Source organism: Glossina fuscipes, unplaced genomic scaffold (assembly GCF_014805625.2).
Source record: "Glossina fuscipes isolate IAEA_lab_2018 unplaced genomic scaffold, Yale_Gfus_2 65038, whole genome shotgun sequence".
NCBI classification, from domain to species: Eukaryota; Metazoa; Arthropoda; class Insecta; order Diptera; family Glossinidae; genus Glossina; species Glossina fuscipes.
Window position 1 is genome coordinate 1 of NW_024004031.1, and position 23,499 is coordinate 23,499.

A 23,499-nucleotide genomic window follows, 5' to 3' on the forward strand; every position below is an offset into this window, starting at 1 on the left:
TTTTTTTTTTTTTTTTTTTTTTTTTTTTTTTTTTTTTTTTTTTATTAGCCTGAGTATTACAAAGATAATAGAGACCAAAGTGAATAAAGGCATATCCTCTAGTAGTGAATACTAAAATACTGTATCTGTATATTCATTGTAAGGATCGTATGTGCACCATATATATGATATCGTTGTTATAAGTGTGAATATAAACTGGCGAAAATATAAACATACACAATCTTATACAACCTGTATCTATATTTATTATGTTTATGCGTATATATATATATATATATATATATATATGTGCACTATATTTATAAACACACATATGCAGTCATCCCATATACATATACATATATGCACATGCTTGAATGCAGATCTGTATGTCATCAAACTAGTGAGTGGTGTATGGAGGAGACTATGACATAAAATACTTTCATGAGTCTCTCGTCGTATGTCGCAATATATATATATATATATATATATATATATATGGGCTGGCTGAAAAATTTTCGACTTAAGAGAGAAGAAATTTTCTTTTTTATGTTCGTTTTTATTTTTCTTCATAGTTTAATAGGGCTTTTAATATAATAGAGATTTTGATAACTATCAACCCTTGCACAAACATATCTCCAAGTGCTACCATCGTAATGTTTAGGTCGGAAACTTTCCAAAGAACCTAGGCGTACACACATATGTAAATAAATACATATGCATATATATATGTTGTATGCTTTACAATTCATGCATAACACATGCTGTCGCATAACAATAACAGAAACAACCGCAACAGCCATCTACACACAAATATAATGACAACGGCAAAAAAAAATTGTCGGCATTTTTGTTACTTTTTCTTCATTGTTGTCTGTTATCTAAAAATAATCAAAACTTAACAATTAAAAATCACAGACGAAAACACAAAAAATTAACCAAAATATATATATATATATATATATATATGTAAGCAAGTAAAAGAGTTTTGAATAATTATTCAAATACTTACACAAGCACGCACACATTCACTTAAAATTACGTAAAATCTTTGCATATGTAATCATCTCAAAGACTTACATATATATGATGAATGAACTGTGAATCAGTCAACCAACCAGTTTACACACGCACAAACATACACTCGTATCATTAGTTAGTTAGTTAGTTATACTGATTGCGGCGGCTGTTCAACTGCAAATATGCTGAACTTATACTTATATATATATGTGAATATGTGTATGCATGTGTATATTCGCATATATTGCGTTACTGTTGTCTTATTTTTGCTATTGCTGTGTAGCGTTTATTGCCAAGTAAAACAACAATGTGCTAACGTAATAGTGATTTGGTCAAAGAGGAGAAAAACTTTCTTTTACAATTTCATAGACAACAACAACAGTAAAGGCTAAGAGCAACGCCTCTTATTAGCCATGGCATATAATTCAGAAAATCATGCCGCTTAACCATTGTAAATTTTTGAGCTAAATGTTACAAGAGAGCAGTCAGTGTTCGTTTGATTGAAGAAGAGAACTAAATAAATAGCATCAGCATCAGCGTCAGCTTCAGCATCAGGAAATAAAATGACTGAATGACAGATACATTTGTAAACAAGTGTCAGAGATAATGATAGAAAAGTCTTTTAATGACGATATACTGCGACAGACATGTCCAAACTATTAAGCTTTGCAGATTTAAAAGTTAATTATGTGGTTTAAAATGCACGCTGAGTAGACAACCTTATCAACAGCTTAACCCTTACGTACCCATAATATAGATGCAATGAACAATAAGGTTAACGTGACTTATACGTAATACGATTGTACGTACTCCTTATATTTTATTAGGTGCTTACAAAAATTTTGGACCAAACACGTTCAGAAGCTTATCGTGATGCTGCTCCATCGTACCCCTATCGTTGGCTTTTGTTTCACAGGTTTAAAAATGGCCTGTAGGACCAAAAAAGTTCGAAGAGAATGAATCACAAGCCTTATTGAACGAAGACAATACGAGCCAAAACTCTCACCGAGCGTTCGGACAGCTTAGCAGTTGATGAACCAACTGTTTCTAAATGCTTGCATGCAATGGGAAAGATGCAAAATTAGAGAAAATAGCTACCGTACGAATCGAATCGCTACCGCGATTTCATTGCTTTCCGAGCAAAAAAAGGAAATCTTCTACAACTTATAGCGGAATATTCATGGCCGTAACGTTTTGCTGTGCATATGGTGGAATTAACAAAGTGAAACGTGTTATGAGCTCCTAATACCGATTACAACTATTACTGCAGATATCTATTGACGCCACTTGAACAAATTGAACAATGTGTTGTTGCATAAAAGATCAGCAATAGTGGCTGAAATGGCTGTCACACGTGTGGACTGAAAATGCTATTTAAGCCACTTGTTGTAATTGATGTCAAGGATAGCCTGTTGCCGCTCGAACGGGAAATTTTGCCACGCCCAGTTCACTCATCAGACATAATGCCCCCTGATTGCCACTTGTTCAGATCCATGCAGCATGGTGTGGCTGGCACGCGGTTCCACAAATTTAAAGAAGTGCGAGAATGGGTCGATGGTTGGTTTGCTGCCAAACCAATATCGTTCTTCCGACGCGGTACCGACACTCTGCCGGAAATGTGGGAAAAGCTGTAGTAAACGATGGAAAAATATTTTGGTTAACATACGCGTACTAATTTTTCTTAATAAATGCCATTTTCAATTAAAAAACTAATCAAAATTCATATAATCACCTAATATATATATGTATATTGTTAAGGTGATATAAATGATTTGAACCCGAAACTTTTCATGTTTCATAACAGTCTAGAGGTCTTAAAAGGCATCCGTTCGTCTTTTCGACCGGAACTCAAAGCGAATTTCTGTTATCAATTATGTGAGATTAACTAGACTAGACTAACAAGAATCACTCAATATTTCGTAAATTTAATAAATAAAATGCAATAACCTTTGCATTCATATTTGCTGTTTCCATGAAAATATTATTCGAAATTATTTACATTAAATAGTTCCACTCCTCGAATCTATTTTGTTCACTTTAAAATACATTGCATTGCTTCCAGTCCACGCAGCTGCAATGGGAATTGACCCGATACTCCATATAGTCGGAAAGAAGTATGATAATCAGTTTGACTAATCAAGTCTCTTTAGCACATTGAATGAATTTAAAACGCTCTCGTCGGTTACATTACAATTTCGGAACCGGCCAAAAAGCTGTGGCGCAGTAGTTGTTAAAATGAAGCTCTATCTAAATCCGTCCGTACGGTCACTTGCTTGGGGCAAGCAAAAAAAAAAAAAACGGTTAAACCTCTTGGAATAACTTTCAAAAATTTTTGTGACGGTGTAACAACGTCAGATTCTTAAGTTTTTCCACGTTTTTGTTATTCGAGCCAACTAAAAACTATGCAGGATTGGGCAGGCAAACAAGCTCTCGAAGTTTTCCAGTTATTTCATTTTTCCAATTATATTTATGAAGAAGTTTTCAAGGAGCCCAATTGTCTTTGAACATTAAATATAATGCTAGATGTAAAATCAATTCATACGTAATGTCCGTTGAAAGAAATGCAATAAACGTTGTTAGCTAAAAGATATTTAATATCCAAGAGGTAATGCCCAATTTAAAGCGCTAAAGCGAACACAGTTTGTTTGACTTTGTGCTGTACATGTATTTTAGACGGTTTTTGAATGATATGAGCGGATGTCAATCTCAGATATATGCCTCGAACATACAATTGTTTGTTCACAAAGTATTTTAGTTCTATTTAATTTTTTATCTTATCTCTCTCTCTCTTTCTTTCTATATATTGAGAATCTTTGCAAACTATGAGTAGTCTCGCGCCTTTCACATTTTGCCGGCAAAAAGCTAAATAATTTTTCTTCTTTTTTATGAATAGAACATTATTTATATAAGAGTAATAAACTGTAGATGCTTATTATTAGTATTATATGAACACAATTATAACAAAGAGAGAGAAAGAGTAAACGATAGAGAATGAGAAAGAGCACACAGACTGGAGTTATCAAAGCACTAAGTGTTCATTTCACAATACTCTCCTTGTGCAGCTAGCTTTACACAATGCTTATGAAAAGCAGCGAAAAAATGTAGTGCAGATGTGTCTGACAAAGAAAGGCGAAAAAAAAAAAAACAGAAGAAAATGATAGTGTAGTGGTCGTGACGTAACGTTAAAACTTATGCACTTTAAAAACTCATAGAAATACAACATTCAGTGTGTGTGCTCTTTACACAACTGTGTAACAACAACTCTTTCGAAACATAGCGCTATGTTTAGTGATATAATAAACAAGCAACCATTTACTGCTCATGGATAATAATTCTCTGCATATATAAAGTTGAATACATTATATGAGAAAGAGATGAGAGAAAATGAATAAGAGAAATATGATGGCAACGTAGGTTTATGTATGCTTCACTTAACTAAGAGCCACGTACGGATGTGATTTGTTTTGTGGTATCATTCACTCAACAGCAACGGCGCTGATATGCAGTAGAAAAGTTTTTTGTATAAACTAAAGTAAACGCGAAACGCGCTTAACATTTAAGAAGTGTTGAACATAAAGTAAATTTTATAAGCGCTGCAGACCCAACTTAATATAAAAACATCGGTCGGCTTGGTAAATTATGTTAACGAGTATGCGTGTGTGTGTCTCTGTGTGTGTGTATGAGTGTCTGTGTGTACATATACTATATATTTATATATATATTTATGTGTATATATATATACATATATATGTGTATGCACGTGTGTGCGTGAGCTCATATAATTATTTACAAAAACAAAGAACAAGAAAAGTTTTTGTTTCATGTTTTTTTTTTAATAAGAATCGAAGAAAAAATATTTTAATAAAGTTAAAAATAATATAGATAAATAAAATATTTCGTTGACCATCCGTGTGTGTTAAGAATCAATTAAGAAAAAAGTTTTTTGTTATGTTTTGGCTGGTGTTCTACGCAAAAGCCTTCAAACAGCTCAAAGCAGTTACGTAAAAAAGTATCTTACAAAACAAGTTACGCCCTAAACTAAAAAATAAAAAAAAATAAAAAATTTTTTTTTTTAATAAATAGGAGGAAAAATAATAAAATCAAAAAATTAAAGAGTATCGCCTGTCATTTAGAACGGACAACACATCTGGATTACTAACGTGTTACGTGTACACCTGTCCATGCGTTGCCTACGTGTGAGTGTGTGTGCGCGTATCTATGTGCTTGGCTACATATTTATCTGATATATATATTTATATATATATGTATAAATATATATATATATATATATATATATATGTATAAATATATATATATATATGTAAATATATGTACAGATATTATTCTCAGAAAGTTCATCAAGTGTAAATTTTCCAACGTCGAAGAACAGAAGAAAAGGTAAAAATTTCATTCAGAAAAATTATGCAAGTGCTTTCGGGGTGGTGAGGAAATATTCTGTTGGGTGGACTGTGTGTGTTTGTGTGTGTCTTGTTATTATAAAAAATAAAACAGCAGAAAAACAGTTATAAAATCATTTTGCTTGCGCTTACAAAAGCAACGACCACGTCCGTAGCGACAGACATCATTGTGTGGGGCACCTCTGCTCGCAAATGAGCAACAAAGAGAATGTAAACGCAAAGACTAGCATAGCACAGCTAACATTATGAAAGCAGTCTGTATGTGTTACGACATCACAACCTCAATTCCTTCAATTTACTAATAATAACAGCGAGCGTAACACTGGCGTTGCTATTAGCTCTCGCCTGTACCCAGTTACACGACAACCATCAACAAATAGAAAAACAAGAGAATCTCTTTCCTTTTCAATTCAATTTATTTCTTCGTTTTTTTTTTTTTTTTATTCGTTTCATTGCATTGCATTTTCAATGAAAGAGAAAAGTTCAGGGAAACTTGCACACTCTTAGTCGTTATGAAATCATTTCTCTATGTACGTAAAGAGATGTGAGACATTATTGAGAATACGGTGACTCAAACTTAGTAAAAAGAAAAAAAAAAAAAATTTATTTATTTTCTTCTACATTTTCATTCAAGATTTAGCAAAAAATTGTTACGTTTCTAGCAATTATGATGATACCGATAAAGTCTCCTGGTATTACGGGTGTCTTTATGCACATGAACCGTTAATGTTGCTGTTGTTTTTCTTACCATCAAATATAAACACAACTTACGTGTTGCTATATTTATAAACACATTACGCGATATTAAGTCTCATCTCATCTACAAACCAACAAACACAATGTTTTTTTCCTCTATAAGTTGTTGTTGTTTAGTTTTTCATTTATTTATTTTTTATTATTATTTTCATTCCGATTTTATTTTTTTTATTTTTCTTGGGGCATTTCGGAGAGTTTTAATGAATTCTTATCTTTAGGCGGTATAAGCGTTTACATTTTTATTCGGATTATTTTCGTTTATGGGTTTGAGATGTGTCAGTGCTGCGTAACTCTTTCCAATTTTTCGGTCGAAACATTTAGATAAGAAACCGTTTAAGCTGACAACAATGCTCCCAGCATTCGCGATTTATCGTTTATAAAAAACGCCAAATTTGATTATGTTCTCTTGCTTTTGGCATTTATGGGAGCCACATTATAAGAAGGCGAAAAAGGTTTGCCTCATTTATCTCCAGATGTTATGAAATAACATTTCATGACTGTATACACAATAATATTGCGACAATTCATCAATAACTTTTCGTTAGTGATAATATAATCAACGAAGAGCTGAAACCTTTCTTAAACTTCTTAAAGCAAACCTTAAAGCAAAGTAATCGGCCTTTTTCACGCTTTCCTGTACAACCACGCAGCAACTGTGATTAGAGGTATTGATCGATTGAGTCTGTCGAAGTTCAGTTCTTTCGTATGATAACTAATTAAGATTATATATTATATTATATACTATTGGACATTATCTTACTACTATGTTAACATAACCGCAATTAGCCAAGATCATGGGAGGGTTATTCACAGTTAGTTAGCAAACTTAAAAATACTCTAATTCCCAGAATGTGAAAAAAGAGTAGAAGAAGAAGACAGTTTCTCTTTATTAAGTTGGCAATTTTGCATTAAGCACAATATAGGGCGATCAATTATATTGTGATTATTTATTTAGACCAAATAGGCAACATCTTCCAATGGGAATTCAAAGATGCGAGAACTTTTTAAAGCGCGAGACTCTAAGAATTGAATGATTACGATATGGTATTTAATCTTCTTGACGAAAATAACGGTGGTGTAGGCCCTTCATAAATCGTATTTCGAAGAGTACTAAGAATAGATAATCCTTATGACCAAGTTTTCTTCCTTTATTCTCTAACCATAATCTTTCCTCTTTCAAAAAAAAAAGGAGAAGAGAAAAGCCGAAAAGAAAGCGCAGCCCTTTTAGTTTTATCATAAATTTATTAATAATTAAAATGGATCCCAGTTTTAAGAAAAAAAAAAAAACTGGCACTTCTCTCTCTCTCTCTCTCTCTCTCTCTCTCTCTCTCTATCTATCTATCTATCTGTCTGTCTATCTTTCTACATTTTTCTATCTCTCCAGCTCATTACTTAATAGCAAGGTATGCTTGTCAGCTCATGCTCTGCATAAAATTGCTCATCGCCTTAAAGCCAGCAATCTTTTTACAATTTTAGTTGAACTATGTAGGATACTTCAGCCTTCGCACTCTTACGTTTATAGGCATCTGAGTTGTCTATATCGTTGAGAGCGATTTGATTGCAGTTATGATTTCAATACTTAATCCAATATAATAATACCGATGAGTTTTTCATTTTTTTCTTTTTCTCTTTCCTTCACTTTTATTTATTTATTTATTTATTTTTTTTTTACGTTGCTTTTGCTTTAATTAATATTTCAATGAATTTTTCAACATTTGCTGGCTAATCTTGATTGGTGTGATTTGCAACGTTAACCTTTGACTGGCAAACATTATTAGTACAATGTCTTCTTAGTGAAATGATTAGAATAGCTTTAATTATTTTATTGACATCAAATCGATAATGAAAATCGAAAACGGCAGCTAAGGAGCAACCAAAAATGCCCCTTCTTAATGGCCATAAACAGTTTTTTTCTTTTCTTAAGAAGATCTCTGTATCTTAACAAGTAAGATAATTATATTCAGACGCGACCGAATCTTTTAGATCTATCGCCTCTATCCATTGTATACGGTGACGATGTCCGTTAACACATTGATCTTGTCTTTCTTTCTATTCTCCAAATGCTTTTATTTGATATCCAATTGATGATACAGCTAAGAAAAAACGAATCATCCAGATGATGGACTCCACCATTTTTATATGGAAATTAACACATTTTTGGGCAGATACTACATCATCATGCGAGTAATGCATATTGTAATAATAAGCAGAAAATCTATCAAGCAAGTGAAAAAAATAGGAACTTGGTCACTTATAATCTTGAATAGCTGTGGGAGAATTTTTTTTAAAAATTTTTTGCAAGTGCTAGTGTAGGTCAATTCAAACAATACAAATGCAAATTTTTCTGGTTGTACCTGGTTAGGTTTATATGTATCGAGCAAGAAACAAAATTCTTTTTATCTTTGAAAACAGAGTTGGCTCCCGATTATGTGGTCGCGTGGCCGTGTCCCTCGACTGATTTATTTCTTTTTCAATATCAAATTGCGTGAAAGATCTTCTAAACTTTCTATCGGATTTTAAGTCGGAAGCTTCATTTTTGCGACCAAGAAAAGTTTTATCCCATAAATAACATAGACAGACAAACAAACAGACAGACAGACGGGCAGCGAGACATCCTTAAAATGGTGTAGAATTTGATGCTAATAAACAATATATATACTTTGTGGGGGGAGGCTGTGAAGGGTGGTGGAAATGTTTTGACAAAACGAATATATCACATGTCCTTCGGCGATGCGCATAAAAATGGATGGGAGCAGCGAGCTTCGGCTGTGTTTCTCAGGCTTTCCAACATCTAGATTTCAAACAATTGATAAATAAAACTAAAATTACTCAGAAGCTCACGCTGATTACTTTTACTGTCTAGTGTTGTAACCGCCATGATAAAATTAATATATCGTCATCCTTCATTGATATGGTTATATAATGGAATGTCAAAGCTATACAAAATAGAAAATAAACGCGAAATATAATTCGAGTGCTATTTTTTGTGCACAAGCACACACCCACACACAAACATATATAAGATGATTATTATTATGATTATTATTATTATTGATTTACTTATCATATGCAAAGCGGTAATCCTCAATGAACTATCGTCAATTATTAAGTCGGGAGAACTCTCTGACCTCTCGCTGCCTTCAGGTGTATTGAGAAAATGTTCAGCTCTTCTTAGCTCGATCATTCCGGCCGCACAGTCGCCTTCAATGAAATTTTACAAAGCCAATGATCATAGCATCACTGGAGATTAGTTTATGGAAATTCATTACTTCTTCTATAAGGGCTTCGATTTTCCCTCACTTATCGTTGAATCGTGGACATTCCGTTTCTTTGCTTGCACTATCCCGGAAGAATATCGTATACATATTATAGATTTTGATTATAGTGTAAACTCTTCAATTTATTTTGTTCTTTAAAATTAAGAATGCATATCGGAAGAAAGAGAAGAAAAGCAATTAACTAAACATTGTTGTTCTCTAATAAGCGTAATGTTCTAAATAAGATGTCGGCATCTGACTAAGGCAAAGGCATTTAAATAGCTTACTAACCGTTCACAATCAAGAACTGTCTGTCGCACATCTATACACATTTGAAAGAATATTTATTGCATCGCCTGGGATATGAATAAATGGATATTTACATTTGATTTTCTCTTTACTTGAATGGTGCTCAAGATTTCATCACGGAAAATAAATTACGAAATTATTAAAACTAATTTTGATCTTTTTATTTTTTTGTTTCGCTATAAAATTCACGCACACTGGGCGTACGTGTTTTTTAATAAAAATCAAACAAAATTATGAAGAACATTTTATCTAAGTTATGGGGCGGAGCAAAATTAGTAAAGAAACATTCCATTGCATGGTAATCACGCCGTAGCCATCGTACCCGATATACACCGGGAGATACGCTGGTTCGTATCGTCGTCAGACAATAAACGTAGCAGAACTTGTTGTTTTATTACTAACGTCCTAGGCGTTCACTTATTAGGTGTTTTAAGGTGTGTTGGTTTTCAGATCCCCTTAGTCATTCCTTGATCTTGAACTCTTTTTTGTTTCGATATTCTCAAAAAATAATTGTCAAGAAGTCTACGATATTGTGCATTAAAAAGATAGAAGAGTAAGTGATATGCTGACCCGAGCTCCTTCGAATCGTGGCAAGCTCGGAAACGATGCATCCTATGAACATGCAACAAAGCGAAATGAAGGGTAACGATGCTATTCGATTCGGCTTTTCTATCCATTACATGCCGTATCCTCTTAGAATTAGCAAAACTAGCAGCGTTTCCAGCGGCCTGACAAGCACCTAACCTATATTCAATCTCTAACATTCCTAAACGATCTTTTGATGAGACGTAAATAGCTACATATAAGAAAATGAGTTTTCATATTTTCAAACTTGCGGTATGATGTCACTGGACATGATTATGGAAGCAGCATTAATAGTACAAAAACGGTACCACAATTGCTAAAAAAAGACAATATTTCATAGTATTTGGTACAATGACTTTATCAATCGAATATTCGTAGAATTATAATAGTAATTTTAAATGTTCGCCCGAAATGATAGTTGACCAAACCTCACTAGGCTAAACTAGCTCCTGTCAGCTCCTTCTATTTTCCGCATATACCTCGTTATAGCTTTGTCTCTTTAAAGGCAAACCTCTTCTGCTTACGCTTGCACAAGTAATAGTGTTCTCCTACGTTCGCTATTGTTTAACAACCTAGCCAATTAATAAGACATTGGACTCTGACAGCGACACAGCTGTTAGTTAAGCATCTAGATTGCAGCGCTGGGCTGCAATTCATTACCATGTCCAGCAAATACGCGAAATAAAACTAAATCATCCCCACGTGTCCTAGAGAGAGAGAGAGACAGATCCTCCCTGTATACGGTACGTACACAACTGGGAGCACTTTCTTGGAACAACTTAATTGCGCGAGTAGTTAAGCATCGCGACTATCAGATCGGTGTTCGCAGGTTCAAATCTTTGGTCATAGCTATCCGGCTGATTAGGCATACATCGATTAGGCTGCGATTCCTTTATATCGCAATACAACTGGACATGCAGTGCACTAAAGAAAAAGAAAAGGTTGAAATGTTTGAAATTTTAAATGAAGGCGTAGAGTATGCAAAATTCGCCTTAGAATAGCATAACTTGTAGCTTACAAACCTGTTTGTATATTAAACTTAAGTAAAAATTTGTTATACAATAAATGATTGCTCAACAGTTGTAGTCGTTTTCATTGTTGTTATGATTATTATTGTTGTTGTTGTTGTTATTGTTAATTTTCATTTAGTAGTACGTTAGCAATTCTAAAGATGTGATTATCGTTAAGTTAACGAGTAGATGCTCACATACGGACCGCATACACGTATGGAGACGTAACATGAGTTACGACAATCTATAAAGGTTAAGTAAACGATATCAATTGGCAGTGAATGCATAGTTAATTGATTTTTGTGTTTGTTGTTGATGTTGTTTTTTTTTTTTTTTTTTTTAAAAAGTTTTATAATAAATTTCATAATCGTGGGAAATTTTACACATTTTCATAATGTTTAATTTAAATGAATGTTTTTTCTTGTTTTTAAAAATGTATACATTTATATATATAAATATAAATATGAATAGTTTTGCTAAACTAATTGATTTTAGTATCGTAGTAGATTACTTTTTTCTTTTGCTCTTGTATTGTTTTTCTTTTCATTTGATTTCATAACAGTTCCGCACAAACACACAAACATTACGTATCACATTTTAATAACACAGCAACAACAAGAAAACAAATAATACCCACCAGCAGCACACACACCCCAAACCAACTGAAAACATACGGAATAAAACAAAATTTACAATAATTCTCAGTTTATTTCTCAACTTGACACGACGAGCAACGAATTTTTATTAATATATATATATATATATATATATATATATGCATATATATACATCTATATATACATATGTACATATAAAATTTTTGTCGGAGAAGCAAAGCATAGTATTGTGAAAAAAATTGCCGGAAAATAACTTAACCATCATATTCGTGACAGACTTTGATTTCAGTTTTATGTCTCATTATAGCATGCCTTCGCAAATATAACCGATAGACCTTTAGAACTCCCTCCTCAAAGAGCTACACTCGGATATAAACCAATAAGATTAAAAACAAAAAGAACAAGAAAGAAAGAGAAAACAATAAATAAATTTAAATCATTTTGTTTTCAAAAGTCACTGGTACTGTACAATCTTTACTTAGCTTATTCATAAAGTGGGAAAAATTGCGTTTTCGCCAGACAGATTAAAAAGAGTTCGAAGAAACTCCAATAGGATACTAGGCTCTTATACTTTTTATGGATTCTTATATTTTGCTATGTATCTTATATGAAACTTATTATATATATAAAAGGGTAAGAGGGCATGAAAAGCGAAACATAACGCATGCATAGGATGAGTTTATCGTTTATCGCTAATCAGCTAATGTATCTTCTATTCCTATCCTATCGCAAAGATTGATGATCTCATATGTAATGTATATTATCTTCTATTGGTTAATTTCCATGTTTAGTCCTCAACGACTTCTTCTTATAAATTCCTTCTCGCAAGACTTCAAATATTAAAAATCATCTGAGATTTATCTGAGGTAATCGCTCTTAACAAGAGATGACCGAATATCAAGAAAGCAACGGTAGCTGTTCTTTCACATCACTGTTGATATATGTATGCGATTAGTGTATAATTTTTTTTTTTTTTTTTTTTTTAACTATTTAATTTCATTATAATGCAAGAATGTATATGTGTTTTTTGTGCTCAGATACATACGCCAGCACACTAGAGTTGAGTAATGCTCTTAAGTGAAAAGAAAATTTTTATGCTAAAACGGAGAGTTTTAATAAATAAATGCCCATTTTATTTATGCACATACACATACACACACACACACACACGCGCGCACACACACACACACACACATGGATATATATGTGCATGTTGGGCTCAAGTGAACTATCAAATTGTGAATATTAAGTAAATCATATGCACGTACGTGTGTCCGATTTGTGATAAATGATTTTTCTTGCATACACTTGTTTTTTTTAAATGCGGCGGCAGTTGTCGTTACCGCTGCATTTACATTTACTGCGGCCGTTCAATGTAAAATTAAAAATAAATTATTGAAATTAAAAACAAATTTATAAAAAACAAAAAAAAAAAGACTTACACACGCAACAAGCGCGCACCACAACGTATGCGTCCATGTATTTATGTATCTCTATATGTATACGGTTATACACATATATGCATATATAAATGTATATATGTATATTTATGTGTGTGTGTATTTTTTCGCATGTATATATTATTTGATTGAGGTCTAACTTGCATAACATGTTTTGTACGTGCCTACATGCAATGAATAGATAGATAACCTTGTTGTTCTATATAGCAGGGGTGGGCAAACGTCTTTATCACAATAAAGCTTATATTTACCCTATGCCAAATGATAAAATTTATATAATAAATGTCAACATTTCAATGCCTTTTCATTATTTGACATTTTAGGCTTTCCTTACAAACTTTATTGTAGATATGGTCGAAAAAGCTGCACTCATTTAAAGTATCTTTCATTAAGCTATAGTTTGCTATATTTATATGTTTAAATCATAGTCTCGCCATGTTAATATATCATCAAGATATCCTTGGAATATCCTCAAAATAATTCAATTATCTCTCAGTTCCTTAGACCCCATTACCTTTCAGTTATATAATGGAAAATTATTTTTTCCACGAAGTAATTCATGCATAAACTCAACTTGGGATTTGTATTAAAAATTAAAATTGCCGCGATAATAAAACTGAAATTACGCATAAAAGATTCTTGAACCGCAGCTTGGTCACCGTTGCCATATAGAGTTGATCGTGCGTTCTGTTGTTCGCCGATGTACGTTTTGTTCATTTCTTTGTTATTAAAGTTTAATGAAATAAAGTGCTGCTGAGCTGTTGCATTCAACCGCAGATGCCCGCAATTCTCTTAAATGTATACATATTAAGGAAATACATAAAAAAAATTCCAAAGTACTATTACAGACTGATTATTATATGATATGTTTTGGTGACGCATAGCCTTATTCATGAGTGCAAATCTAATTTCTGCTAAAAATATTATATATTGTAAATTTTGCTAAATTTAAATCGTGCCAATAGGTTTAATAGGTTTAACTTTAAGGCAGTATTATGTCGTTCTTTGTTTTTATATCCATAATTATCATAATTATCTTGAGCATGTATTTAATTAACATGAAATCGCATGCATTTATACTCCTTTCTTATGTACAATGATATTTCGCTTATTGCGGTTACGGTCTCAAAATTTTATTTCAAATGTTAAATTTAACGTAAATATATTGCCTCCCTGAACGGGTTATTAAACAGAATGAATTAAATTGAAGTATTGTCTCAATAACGATTACCCAAACACTAAACTTTATATTGTAATCGCATATATACGGTATAATCCTTCTAATGTGTCCCTATCTATGGAACACTCTTGGAACATATTTTGTAAACATAAATACCCAATTTCCGATAATGTGCATTATATAGGCCTGTGAATAAATATATTAGTTTGGGGAAAAAGAAATCCATTATTTTTATATAAACTGCAGGACTTTATTTAACATGCTTCGAATTGTCCGAATTGGGTCAAATATGCACCGTTTTGTTGTATGATTTGTTGCCATTTTAAAGGTAACTTCAAAATGCCTCTCCCATAGAAGTCCTGGTCTCTATTTGCAAAAAAACTCTAGTAGTCGATTTTCACAATCCTCCCTAGATTCCAATTTTTTATCATTAAAGAAATTTTGCAATGCAAGAAAAAGATGATAATCGCTTGGTGCCAAGTCCGGACTGTATGGCGGATGAATTAAAACTTCCCAACCAAGCTCCCGAAGTTTCTGGCGAGTCACTGTAGATGTGTGTGGCCTAGCGTTGTCCTGGTGGAACACGACACCTCTCCTGTTGGCCAATTCTGGCCGTTTCTGGTCAATCGCTATCTTCAAACGGTCCAGTTGTTGACAGTTGACAGTTTGGCCATATGGAAGCAACTCGTAATAAATAATCCCCTTCCATTCCCACCAAATGCATAGCAAAACCTTCCTGGCCGTTTGAGGTGCTTCACCGCTCTTTGACCACGATCGTTTTCGCACAGGGTTATCGTATGTGATCCATTTCTCATCTCCAGTCATTTTTTTTTTTTGTAAATTGGTGTGGCACCCAAACATCGAGCTTCTTTTTGAAGCCAACTTTGTGTAAATGGTTTAAAACTGTTTTATGGTCGATTTTTGGCTCCTGGGCGATGTTACGACTGCTAACATGCCGGTCAACTTCGATCATTTCTCCGATTTTATCGACATTTTCGACGACCGGCCTACCTGTGCGAGGTGCATCTTTAACATCAAAAATTCCTGAACGGAATCTACGAAACCAAAATTGCACATAATTGGCTGTTACAGTATCGGAACCATAAACACCATTCACAATTTGAGCCGCCTGGCTTGCATTTTCGCCTTTGTTAAAGAAAAACTGTAAAATGTACCGAATTTTCTCTTTGTTCACTTCCATTTCTAAAACGCTGTAACTCACAACTGAATGCACCAAACAAAAAATGGCAAAAAAAATTTTTTTACTGCGAAATGTACAGTATGTAAATGTACAGTATCGGAAACTGTTTGATCGATACTTTACGAGAAATCTATCCGTGCAGCCATCTACCGAAAAAATAATGGATTTCTTTTTCCCCAAACTAACATATATATATATATATATATATAAATGTATGTGTATGGGCGAGTAAGTGGGTATCTGGATTTGTGTAACCTCTTTAGTCACACGACAAGTTTATTTAAACAGATAGATGGATAGATGGACAGTTCAAAGAAATCATAAACATTGCATACCGCTTAGAACGGGAAAGTCATGTCTATCCGGTCGCCCATCAAATTGCTGAAATCAAAATTACGACTTCAGGTCTTTACCCAGCAAATTCGAATTCGAAACGATTCTCACTTTTCTTCACTTTTTCCTTTAGCCAAATTAAGTCAATCGATCAGTATTTGGTTTTCAATCTTACTTTCTTTTCATGTACTTATTACGTATATACGAGGTGCACGTATGCATATTTCGGGCATGCTACGTTAACGTATGAACTCATTTTTGTCTATGAACAGTTTAGCCATAAATGCTTACATTTACTGAGCAGGTTATGCCTGGCGGCTATCGTTTCGATCAAATTTTTCTGATCGACATTTCGGACGAAATTTGCCTGTATGCCGAATACTATTTCTTTAATTTTATCAATTATAAATTGAGTCATGCACGCGCCATTGTTTCGCATCCACTTCTACCTTAAGTTATCCAATAAAATGCTTATAAGTTTGATTCGTGGCTTTTAAAGACTTGCTGTAGAATTTGCGTTTTTACTCGTACCACCTACAGTTCTTGCTTTTTATACATTTAAAGATATTCCATGTTCTTAAAGAAAATCTAAGTGATAAAAAGAAAATCTAAAGTGATTTAAGCTTTTTAAGCAGCAAAACTGATGAATCATGTTTTATACATACGATTTTTTCATATTTTCCTATGATTGTATACGATTATGAAAAGGTTTATAGTTAATTACAACAATCGTGGGCACTACATTCGAGTGACAACAAACCCTTAAAAACCCAGCACTGTGTAGGATCCCCTGGGTAATCATTTGAGACGATTCACGCGAATTGTATTCGCATATCCATTATGAATATCGAGCAAATAAGAAAGTTATGTGCGCGTGCGATCGAGTCTATTATACTCATCAGAATTATCCTTTATAGAAAGGATTGCAAAAAAAAAAAAATATATAAATTTGCATATTCTGTAATATCGGGTAGGCGTGGCTAATTTTTTCTTTCTTAGTAGAATAAATTTGTGGCAATTTTTATCGTATATCTGTTGTGATTTATGAGCAACGAGCGAAAGACGCGAAAAACAAAGGTGCTATCGGTTTTGGCCGCATAAGTCTGCGGGCGTTGTTCGAGTGTTCTCTGACCTGTTTGAGCCATTTTCAAACGCTTTTGCAAATTTGTAGGCGAAATCTACCTTTTTGGCGCACGCGAGCATATGTACAATGGATACTTCACAGTTTGGCAGATGGGCAAATGTACAAAAGTATGCGGTCAGATGCGTTCTGAATTGGGAACTGGCCCAAAATCTTCATATTTTAGGTGGTTTTTGAAGCTTGCTTATTTTGACAAAATCAATATACGCCTCAACCTTCGATGATGGATATGATAATGCCTTGCGGCATTAAGCAACCTATTAAACACAATGAACATATAACCGTGAACTTGGAGTAATGAAATCAATAAAATTTCAGTTTTCTTTTGTACAACTGGTGCTGTTTTGCACAATGCAACGAGTGGACAACCAACCGCCGGGTCATGTGATTAAAATAACCAATAATTTAGAAGCTATCTATACAAAAAAATATGAGCTCGGTATTTGAGCTAGTTAACCACACACTTGTCCGTTGACTGATTGAGGCATCCGGCGCCGTGCTTCGTAGAACGCCTTTCACATTATTCCGTTAATTTGAACATTGAAAGTAAATGACAGTCAAACGTAATAGCTGGCTTCTTAGGTAAGGCGCGCTATGAGTTGAAACCTTTCGAAGACGGTCGTGCGACAGCATGTTTAATGCCAAAATTCCGGGCGAAACTGAAACACAAACAAAGTAATAAATCCACTATTACTTGTCGCCCCATTTTGAACGACTCAGCTTATGGAAAAAATTTTTCGTAACAATTCATTACACGAAATTTTGCTTGAGCAATAAAACTGAAAGTTAACCTTTCATCGAACTAAGATTTCTATTGCAGAAATATGATGAGCAAAGGCAATACATACAAACACACCGAGTGACAGATTATGTTTAAATTACGCGCGTACAAAAAAAAAAGGAAGAAGAAGAACAACAACAACAATTTCTATATCTTTCATGCACCTACATCGAGTGTACGTGTTATAGGAATGTACGCCAGAGGACGCGGCGAACAGTGCAACAAACCGCATACTCGGATGCAGTGGTCTATAAAAGTAACATTTTCGAATAAATAAACTTAATTTAAAGAAAACTTGTGAATAATTTTCAAAAGAATTTTTATGAAATTGTAATTTTTATTTCCTATTTGAAATGAAAAAACCTAATAATGATAAAAAAATTCTTAGTAAATAAAAAAACTTACACGTTTTGTGAAAAATCAAAAAAAAAAAAAAAAAAAAAACAGAAATAAATAAATAAATAAATAAAATTTTTGTTTACATAACAAAAGTTTGAAAAATAGCGAAAAAGCAAAAACACATTAGCACAACACAGCACAAGATAGATGCCACACACTTGAGTACATCGCTTCTATTGCTGCTGCGGGAGCAGCAGCTCTAAATGCCGGCACAATTATTAGTATTGTTGTTGTTGTGTTGTTGTTGTTGTTGTTGTTTTTTTTTTTTTTTTTATCTTAAAACTAAAAACGTGCAAAAGTTGTATGAAAACATAAAAACACAAAGTAAAAAATGGGAAAACAAAATAAAATCATTTAGCATTAGTTTTGATTTGCTTGTCTCTCAGCGAACAGTGTTCAGTTTGCTCTCTTGTTCGCCTATAAACCAATACTTTATCGAGTGGCAGTAATTTGATGGCAAACGCTAAGAAACATTTCTGAAAGGAGTAAAGGTGATGATGGGACGGGCGGGCGAGACAGTGAGAAAGACAGATTGATTACTAAAGAGTAATCTTGGTAAGGTGAAGTGTGAGATCTTCTTCGATTCAAACAAAACAAACAAGTTGGACTTGGTATGATTAATTTTATGTCGTTTAAGTTTTTTTATTTTTTTGTTTTAACTTTGCTATACAAACACGAAACAAACAAGAACGAAGAATAAATAAGAACAAGGCACACAACAAATTCTTAGTCTCTCTTTCTCGTCCTCTCTCTATTTCTGTCTCTCTCTATCTCGGCCGCTTTACCACCGTAGGCATAGTGCTTAGTAGGTTGTATTATTCGTTTCTCATTTCTTGTTTGATATCAAAAAGCCAACACCAGCTATTCCAACAACAAAAGCGTACTTACAAATAAAATATACGGTTGATATTTTTCTGATGTGTGCCTACGTGATTCAGTGTTAATTTTCATATTATGCAATAATAATAATAATAATAATAATAATAATAATAATAATAAGAATGTGTGCGTGTGTTTTGTATGCGACCACTTGTGTATGTTCCAGTAGAGTGTTTTGTTAATAAAATGGAACAATAATAATAATGATTTCTTTTTTTTTATATTGTTTTTGTTTTCCTTTCAGTTCGCCTTGTACTGTTTTGTTATTGTCGTCGGTTTTAAATAACAGTATTTGGGTTTACTGCGTACTTTTGTACCTGGAACTGTTGTTATGAAATCAATTTATTAGAATTGTTGTGTTTTTACGTAACACGGACACAAGCACAAGTACACAGAAACACACACACACACACACACACACATACGCACGCAAACAACACAAAGTAGTCGCCTTTTATTGTGATTCTCTTATATACAACTAACTACATATATATACTTGTTGGCATGTGTATGCACATATTGTTATATTCCATTTAAAATGTAAAATATTTTTTTTTTTGCTTATCAATGCAAAAAATATTTAATTGATTATCAAAAGATTTATTACAAAATAAGAAGCGATGAAAATATTTGAGAAAACTACCTCATCTACCTGTCAATAATTTTATGAAAGAAAGACATTCATTGATCACTAAGGATGAGGCAAATGGAATTCCAAGTATATATAAGGATATTATCTAATGGACTAATCTAATCAACAACTCAGACGGAACAAAACCATTAACTCGGCTAATCATGTGTTAATCGAATATAAATTTGCTGTCTTACGTGCTTTAATGATCGAGATCATTAAAAAATCCTACTTACATTACATCCGTTAATAATTCAATATCTCTTTGGAACTTTAGCGAAAATTGTAATTTATTTTACAGCTACGTATGCATGTTATTTATATCTTATCTACAATTTCTTGCTCCCAACGACAAATGACTTTATCAACTTTATCAACGTATTTTGGTGAAGAGCTGCTCCTTTAACTTACAGGAGGTAGATAATCAAACTCAAAGTCATATTTTATGACCTCTTCTAATCTTATAATGTTTCATTTCCAATCAATGTCTCTTATGGTTTGGTACGTGTTAAAGTTTGTGGATACAATGCGCACTTCAACGCTTAGCTTCCTATCTTTGTTCTTAAAATGTTTATATTAGATTAGTGCGAATATATGAAACAACCAGAAGAACTTGATGTTAGTCTGCCTTTTATTATATCGATCGATTTCGAATCACATTCCAATTCCGATTTAAGCGTATTTGTCCGTCTGCCGGCAAAGTGTTCTTATATTCAACCTATAGGCCGCAATTTTTGAGATATTTTAATGAAACTTGGTATACTGACGTGTTTTTTTGACTCAAGGACGAACACTATTCAAAATGTTTTTTTTTTTTTTTTTCGTTTAGCAAATTTCCACATGAATAACTGAATGAAGCGAACTGGTGTAGGGCATTTAACAGCGGGCCTTGTCTCATTGCATTGTTTTTGCCTGTCTTAATGTGGTTCAATTCCTATAAAATAATAAGAATTTTTGAGAATTGAGTTTTTGTTACAAAAACACATAAATAGTTTACAATATTCAATCGAAATGACCGACGTGCTGCACAATGTCATTACAGCGCATGCAATTTTAGTTTTCTCTTAATTTACCTCAAGAATAAAACTCTGGATAATTGTTAGAATTTCAATTTTTCCATTTGTGCCATAAATGGACTAACTTATCTAACTTGTCCAGAACAATAGAAAAAAATAATCAAAAATCAAATCATTTCGTTCTTTCTAGTGCGGCAACATACGTAGACACTTTAGAGTGTGTTTTTCTCGAAACTCAAGCGACATAACTCCAACAATTTCCTTTCTTTTCACGCGCCATTCATTCAATCATTTCCAATGCACAACAGACAATCAGGACAAGCGCTTGATTGTGCTGTAGTGATGGATGTGCCCAAACGTAGTGGTACTCGCACTACGTACTACGATTGAGTAAGAAAATTGTTGTTTGGATATCTTGCAGTTTTTCTGATAAACTGTACTACTACGGTACGAAATGTTGAATCATGGGACAGATAAGACATATTTGAATCCTCTGGACTTATCTTACTTCCTTGCCCTATATATGATGAAAATGTCCATATACGAAATTGACTACTTTGGATCTGGTTGATTTTGTGCAGGCTTTTGATTTCTGTGAACTGATGAACTGATTTCCTCCAGCATTGACAATGCAATGCAAAGACGCAAAAAAACACAAAAGAGAAAAAGCAATATTTGCAAAATAAGTATATCTCTTAACCCCTGTACTTCGTATAATAGGCCGTAAGAATTAGTCAGCCATAAATGTGTTTTAAGATCCTACTAAAAGTTCGGGCCAGTTTTGGGATCTATTTCTGCTGTAGGTCTCAACTTATCGAACTTGCAGTACAGCTTTCCTTCCCATCAAGACCAAGTTGGAGAGGAATTATACTCATTTTCATTTCAACCCTCCTGCGACCAAGTCAAAGTATTCTTACTTATACGGGGGGCGCTTAAGTAAATTTATTCTTATGTTTGCTGTCGCTTTACTTAAGCTTCCAGCCGTTTTACAATTTCGAAAATCTCACCAAAAGTTAGGGGACGTTATTAGACTCGTTCAGCTATTAATTTAGTTGTACATAGTGTTTGTTTGATTTTTGATGAGTAAAAAAGACTCTTAAAAGTATAATGTTCCTTGCTTACGCCCCAAAGAAATTTAGATAAAGTATTTTTGCAATGCGTACGAATCAAATAGAAGGGTTAGAAAGTGTGTTAACCCATTCGTAGGCATTCTTATAAATAAATGGTTTTCAATGATTTTGACCCAATAACCAAGATAATGAACTGATTGTACTTTAAATGTATATTGAATTTTGTGAAATAATTGTAAGCCTATTACGACACAAGAAATAACCGTTTTGAGAAGGTAACTGAATCAGACTAATGAAAACACGAAATCCCTAAGACGTACATCATCTCGAGTACGAATATTGACTTGATAAGATTTGTTATCATGATGAAAATATTTTGGGTCTAGCCTGCCTCTGTAGCATTAAGCTATGATTACAATTCACGCAATATGAACGACATTACTCAGAAATTAAGGGTTTGATGAAAATTTTACAATTCATAAGTATTTTGCCATAAGGAGAAATCTAATCTAATGGACTAATCTTTATCGATGTATTATTATCTATGTTAAAGTCAGTTTTACTCTTTCTTCGCCAAAAAGGTTAAAAATTTTAGTTTCAAATATCAGCAAAGTTTAGAAAATAAGCGATTAGTTCGATTATTTGGAATGGGGAATTAATTAGGCGCCTTACGAAACTTATTTCTTGTTATTACGAAATCTTTGAATCCTGCTTCTGACGACGAAAAAGTTGACATACTCTGCGGACGTATTCAATACAATACATTATATAAGATTAAGATTTCAATATGCCCGCAAGAGAAGAGAAAATAGAAACATTAGATAATAATAGCATGTGCTTAAGAGAGTGAGTGTTCAGCCAATTAAAATTAAAAAAAAGAACAAAAATTTGCAAAAAAAAATTCGTTCTTCATGCTCTTATACGAACAGCTAGATAGAAAACCTTAACAAAGAGAGATATGCAGAAGAGAAATGAGAGATTTGTGATATGTTTTGTGCAGTATGTCGAAATGGCATGCAAAAAAAAAAAAAATAAATAAAGAGTCTATGGCTGTTTTAGTGCAGCATGTTACAAAGCAAAAGTTTGCTGTGTCAGTGTGGAAACACTCACCAAAGATTTCAGTAAGAAGTGTTTTATTATTGAGTTTTAACATTACGTAAAAGTTTCTATTCAATCAGGCAATGCTTTCTAACATTTCCTTTTTTCTTTTTTTTTTTTCTCTATTTCTCACAGAAAATCACTCATCACTAAATAGCCAGAAAGAAAGTTGAAGCCAACGTTGGATGTTGTCAAAGCTTGCAATTGTAAGATTCATTGAAAAGAAAAAGCAGCGAAAAAATTGCAAATTCTAAAGTGAGAACAGATAAATAAATAGAAAATATTTTTATTATTAACAAAAGCAAAACAAAGCAAAACAAAGCAAAAAAAAAAAGGAAAAAAATGTTGCAAAAGAATTG

The 23,499-nt window shown here is 33.2% G+C and overlaps 1 long non-coding RNA gene across 1 annotated transcript; it reads left to right on the forward strand.

Annotated features, from left to right (window-relative positions):
* The first annotated feature begins 4,476 nt into the window (after nucleotides 1–4,476).
* On the forward strand, nucleotides 4,477–23,428 carry LOC119643849. The gene is made up of 3 exons (XR_005248454.1): nucleotides 4,477–4,631; nucleotides 5,337–5,397; nucleotides 23,276–23,428. It is a non-coding gene; the product is annotated as an uncharacterized LOC119643849 (long non-coding RNA).
* The last annotated feature ends 71 nt before the right edge of the window (nucleotides 23,429–23,499 follow it).